Genomic DNA, 6,644 nt, shown 5'->3' with positions numbered 1-6,644 from the left:
GAAACCATACTAATTGAAAGCTAAATCTAAATGGATGGATTTATTAGCTAATTATACCTAGGTGAACATAGAATTAGTGAAATTGTGGAGAAGTCAAAGGACATATTTCAGAATGAATTAAAAAGATAAAAGAAATGGAAAATAAAAGAAGAAGATTAGTGACATAAAAGATAAATTAAGAGTTTCTAATCAAGGTTCAAAGAGTTGAGGAGAGATAATGAATTAGGCAGAGTTTATATTTAAAGTGGTAACGCTCTAAATTTTCCAGAATAATTTAAATTCAGTAATCTACAGAATAAAAAAGACCAGTAAATTCCAAATATGATATATAAAAAGAAATAAATTGTGTATCTGTAAAATGCCAAAATGACTAAAACTTTGAAAAAAATCCAGGTCCAGGTGCCTTTAATGGGGAAATGTAGCAAATAGTTAAAAAAGAAATAATTTTCGTCTTACACAAACTCTTACCAGTCAAATGAGGAAACATACTCCAAAGTTATTTTATGAAGCCAGTATAACCTTGATACTGAATGGTGGCAGAATATGCCACCCCAAAATATTTCTTTTGACATAAGGATTGCCTTGAGCTGATTATTTTGGGAAACAGCAAACACAGGAGAACCTCTGAAAACAGTGTAGAATTTATTCTTTTGTAGAGGACACTTACATGTGTAAGGGAAATCTCCATATGTAAGTGTATCTCCCTCTGTACCAGGAAAAGAAGGAGGACTAAATCACAAGAAAGAGTTATTTCTTTTGTCCTTCAGTGAAGATGGTATTTATGTCTGAGTTCTTTTTTATTATTTTTTAAAAGATTTTATTTATTTATGACAGAAAGAGCGAGAGAGGAAACACAAACACAGGGGAGCTGGAGAGGGAAAAGCAGGCTCCCCACCCCAGCAGGGAGCCCAATATGGGGCTCGATCCCAGGATGCAGGGATCATGACCTGAGCCGAAGGCAGACGCTTAACGACTGAGCCACCCAGGTGCCCCTCTTTTTTATTATTTTTAATTAACATATAATGTATTATTTGTTTCAGAGGTACAGGTCTGTGATTCATCAGTCTTATACAACGCCAGCGCTCACCACAACACATACCCTCCCCAATGTCTGTCACTCAGCCACCCCATCCCCCCCGCTCCCCTCCAGCAACCCTCAATTTGTTTCCTAAAATTAAAAGTCTCTTATGGTTTGTCTCCCTCTCTGGTTTCATCTTGTTTCATTTTTTCCTCTCTTCCCCTATGATCCTCTGCCTTGTTTCTTATATTCACATGTCAGTGAGATCATATGATAATCGTTTTTCTCTGATTGACTTTTTCACTTAGCATAATACCCTCTAGTTCCATCCACATCATTGCAAATGGCAAGATTTTAATTTTTATGGCTGCATAGTATTCCATGGTATATATATACCACATCTTCTTTATCCATTCATCTGTTGATGGACATCTGGGCATTTTCCATAGTTTTAGGTATTGTGGACATTGCTTTTATGAACACTGGGGTGCAGGTGCCCCTTCGGGTCACTGCATTTGTATCTTCAGGGTAAATACCTTAAGTCTGAATTCTAAGGCATTTCTGAGACTTACTCATTTTCCCCTGGGTGTTTCCCATGTATACATGAGGTATACATGGTAATAAACTTCTCTTTGTTTTCCTCTTGCATCTCTGCCTTTCATTATAGGGTTTCCAGTTGAGAAGTTAGAATGGTAGAGAGAAAATTATTTTTTCCTCCCCTACAATATTCAAAGCCATTCAAAGACAATACAAGAAAAGATAAAGGTATATCTCACTCATGGCTATAGATGCAAATTTGCTAAACAAGATATTAAACCCAATGCAGCAATATTTTAAAAGGATGATACATCCTGCTATACTAGCAGTATTCCAGGAGTACGAGGATGATAAAACAGGACTGGGTGGCTCAGTCCATTAAGTGTCTGCATTCGGTTCAGGTCATGATCCCAGGGTCCTGAGATCAAGCCCCATGCTGGGCTCAACTGCTTAGTGGGTAGCCTGCTTCTCCCCCTCCCTCTGCCTCTTCCCTCACTGGTGTACACTCTGTCTCTTGCTCACTCTCTCTCTCTCAAATAAATAAAATCTTAAAAAAAAGAAAATCAATTTATATAATCTACCACATGAACAGATAGATTAAAAGAGTCTCTCTCTCACACACATTTAAATATATTTACATAAATTCTGTTGTATTCAGAAAATTCTATTCAGAAATGAAAATGAAGGAAAAACAGCTGTATCCTGCTATCATAAACATAATGTTGAGCTAAAGAAGACAGTTGCAAAAAGTTCTAATGATATGTGTTTATTCATAAAAACGTTCAAAAACAAGACAAAATAAACTATATTGCATCAGAATGTATACTTAAGTTAAAAACTATAAAGAAAATTAAGGAAGTCATTATCACAAATGTCAGGACAATGGTGGCTACTAGAGGAAAGGGAAAAGAATATGATGAGGAAGAGCCACAGTGGGGTTCTTAGGTGCAGGCGTAGTTGTATTATTAACATGGGTGGTAAAAATGATAGAGCTCAGGTGTCCTGCTATTTTTACATGGGTGCTTAATAATATTTTTTAATCTCTGGATTTGTTTTTTAGGAACCATCTTAAACTTTGCTTTGTATAAATTACATTAGGTACTTGATGAACATCATCTTGTGGGGCACCTGGGTGGCTCATTTGGTTGAACATCTGTCTTCTGCTCAGATCACAAACCCGGGGTCCTGCAATCAAGCCCTGCATTGGGCTCCCTATTCTGCGGGGAGCCTGCTTCTTCCTTGCCCTCTGATGCTGCTCCCCCTGCTTGTGCTCTCTCTCTCTCAAATCAGTCAGTCAGTCAATCTTTAAAAAAATAAACATCATCTTGTAATTCCTTCTGAATACTTCATTTTACTCATAAGTTTTTTTCACTGTAGATGAGTTGACTGAAATCAGGATCAAAGACATTATAGGAAATCCTGAAGCTTTATTGCAACACTGTAACTAAACCCATGAACTGTTCCCCGCCCTACCCCCCCCCCCCAACCCCGGGGATAAAGAGCAAAGAAGAATCTTCACAACATTCCTAGAAATACTTCTACTTGGCCAAATTGTTTCAAAATATCAAGAAGCCTTATCAATGATATAATCCTAATTCAGGCTTTGAAAATTAATATAATGGGCAAAGTGAAATTACTAGACCTCACCTGGGAGAACATGCGACTGTTGATCTTGGGGTCATGAGTTCAAGCCACACACTGGGCATAGAGCTTGCTTAAAAAGAAGTGATGGGGGGGAGCGCCTGGGTGGCTCAGTGGGTTAAGGCCGCTGCCTTCGGCTCAGGTCATGATCCCAGCGTCCTGGGATTGAGCCCTGAGTCGGGCTCTCTGCTCAGCAGGGAGCCTGCTTCTTCCCTTCTCTCTCTGCCTGCCTCTCTGCCTACTTGAGATCTGTCAAATAAATAAATAAAATATTAAAAAAAAAAAAAGAAGTGGAGGGTGCGGGTCACCTGGGTGGCACAGTCAGTTAAGAGTCCCACTTTGGGTTTTGGCACAGGTTGTGAGACTGAGCCCTGAGTGGGGCTCTATGCTCAGCAAGGAGTCTGCTTAAGACTGAACAAAATCAATGTACAGAAATCAGTTGCCTTCTTATACACTAACAATGAAAATACAGAAAGGGAAATCAGAGAATTGATTCCATTTACTATAGCACCAGGAACCATAAGATACTCGGGAATAAACCTAACCAAAGAGGGAAAGGATCCGTACTCAAAGAGCTACAGAACACTCATGAAAGAAATTGAGGAAGACACAAAAAGATAGAAGACCATTCCATGCTCATGGGTCAGAAGAATAAACATTGTTAAAATGTCTATACTGCCTAAAGCACTCTATACTTTCAGTGCCATTCCAATAAAAATTCCACCGGCATTTTTCAAAGAGCTGGAACAAACAATCCTAAAATTTGTATGGAACCAGAAGAGACCCTGAATTGCTAAGGAAATGTTGAAAAAGAAAAACAAAACTGGGGGCATCACGTTGCCTGACTCAACCTTTACTACAAGGCTGTGATCACCAGGACAGCATGGTACTGACACAAAAACAGACATATAGACCCGTGGAACAGAGTAGAGAGCCTAGATATGGACCCGCAACTTTATGGTCAACTAATCTTCTACAAAGCAGGAAAAAATATTCAGTGGAAAAAAGACAATCTCTTCAACAAATGGTGTTGGGAAAACTGGACAGCTAAGTGTAGAAGAATGAAACTCGGCCATTCTCTTACACCATACACAAAGACAAACTCAAAATGGATAAAAGACCTCAACGTGAGGCAGGAATCCACCAGACTCCTAGAGGAGAACATAGGCAGTAACCTCTTCGACACTGGCCACAGCAACTTCTTTCAAGATATGTCTCCAAAGGCAAAGGAAACAAAAGCGAAAATGAACTTTTGGGACTTAATCAAGATCAAAAACTTCTGCACAGCAAAGGAAAAAGTCAACAAAACAAAGAGGCAACCCACGGAATGGGAGAAGATATTCGCAAATGACGGTACAGACAAAGGGCTGATATCCAAAATCTATAAAGAACTCCTCAAACTCAACTCACACAAAACAGATAATCATGTCAAAAAAATGGGCAGAAGACATGAAGAGACACTTCGCCAAAGAAGACATACAAATGGCTAACAGACACATGAAAAAATGTTGATCACCACTAGCCATCAGGGAGATTGAAATCAAAACCACATTGAGATACCACCTTACACCAGTTACAATGGCCAAAATTAACAAGTCAGTAAACTGGTGGGAATGCAAGTTGGTACAGCCACTTTGGAAAATAGTGTGGAGATTCCTTGAGAAATTAAAAATAGAGCTTTTCTATGACCCTGCAATTGCACTATTGGGTATTTACCCCAAAGACACAGATGTAGTGAAAAGAAGGGCCATCTGTACCCCAATGTTCATAGCAGCAATGGCCCCAGTCGCCAAACTGTGGAAAGAACCAAGATGCCCTTCAATGGACGAATGGATAAAGAAGATATGGTCCATATATACTATAGAGTATTATGACTCCATCAGAAAGGATGAATACCCAAATTTTGTACCAACACGGACAGGACTGGAAGAGATTATGCTGAGTGAAATAAGTCAAGCAGAGAGAGTCAATTATCACATGGTTTCACTTACGTGTGGAGCATAAGGAATAACACGGAGGACATGGGGAGATGGAGAGGAGAAGTGAGTTGGGGGAAATTGGAGGGGGAGACAAACCATGAGAGACTCTGAGAAACAACCTGAGGGTTTTGGAGGGGGAGGGGATGGGAGGTTGGGTGAGCCTGGTGGTGGGTATTATGGAGGGCATTTATTGCATGGAGCACTTTGTGTGGTGCATGAACAATGAATTCTGGAACACTGAAAAGAAATTTAAAAAAATACTCTCCCTCTGCCCTTCCCCACCATTCTCTCTCAAATAAATAAATAATCTTTAAAAAGGTGGGAGGAATGTCCAAATGAGGATCAGCCATAGATGAGTTATCTGTGATGGTAAAAGATGTTTCTTATGCTTTCAAGTTTTCTTTGTCCTGTCCAGAATATTATAGGAAAACACAGATGACTCAGTTACTTTTTCTTGCCTCTCCACTTGCCTTTGCCTTTTCCTTTTGAATCCTTGATATCATCTTTGTCCTGCTTAGGCATTTTGAAGCCACCCATTTCATCCTGTAGCACAGCCCCTTACCACCAGGCCTGGAGCTTTATAATGCTGTGTAATTCCAAGTCAACCTATTCTACTTCCTTCCTGGTCTTCTCCTGTTCTATATGATCTGTAATCATGACCTGTTTATATTCTCCTAGCATCTTTGCAAGGCCTTGAAGGTGTGCTAAGTCAAAGACCTTTGCAGCTTTGAGAGCATCTAGTTCATTCTGTTTCATTTCTGTGTGCATATTGAATTTCTACTTCCAGAAGCCTAGCTTCTCCACCAGTTTCTGCAGCTCCTTTCTAAGGAACATTTCAATGTCCATATGAATCCAGTTCTTGTCTTTGGTATTCAGACTTAAGTTTCTCAGTCTCAGTCCTACAAGAGTTCCTCTGTGTTGTTACATTTGTTCTGGCTCTGTGAACTATTTGGCTCAGTGTTTCTCTTCAGGCAGGAGTTCTCTGTGCTGGTTTTGGCCTTTATCTCTTGTATCTGGTCCTTGAGGTGAGTAATACGCTCATTCTGACTCTGTACTTCAAGTTGCCATTTTTTTTATATTAAGTAGCTGTTTTTGAAAAGATTTTTATCTGTTTTTTTGTTTGTTTGTTTGTTTTGTTACCGCTCTTTTTGTTTTTTCTCTTTTCCTCCAATTCTAGAGGCTGGAGAGTCCAAGATCAAGGCACCTGCTCATTTCTGTCTGGTGAGGCTGTCTTTCTGGTTCACAGTTTTCATGTTGCATCCTCACATGGTGAAAGGCTGGACTCTATGTATGGTTTTTATATACCCTTAATTCTGTCATGCATCATTTTTTTTTTCAAACAGTTAAATTAGGTAATCATTTCTTCCCTTTACCACCTCTTCCTGAAGTGGTATCTTATGGTAATGCATACCAATAGGCCTGCTGTTTCTCCTGCCACTGCTGTGCCCATAGAATCTGTGCAGAGGTAG

General features: G+C 39.6%; 1 pseudogene across 1 annotated transcript; it reads right to left on the bottom strand.

Annotated features, from left to right (window-relative positions):
- Positions 1–5,619: 5,619 nt before the first annotated feature.
- Positions 5,620–6,267, bottom strand: LOC308337338 (dynein regulatory complex protein 9-like; annotated as a pseudogene). Its single transcript has one exon. The product of its transcript is annotated as a dynein regulatory complex protein 9-like (transcript).
- Between the last annotated feature and the right edge of the window lie 377 nt (positions 6,268–6,644).

Source organism: Martes martes (genome assembly GCF_963455335.1).
Source record: "Martes martes genome assembly, chromosome: X".
NCBI classification, from domain to species: domain Eukaryota; kingdom Metazoa; phylum Chordata; class Mammalia; order Carnivora; family Mustelidae; genus Martes; species Martes martes.
This window is presented reverse-complemented; position numbering and strand designations above follow the sequence as displayed.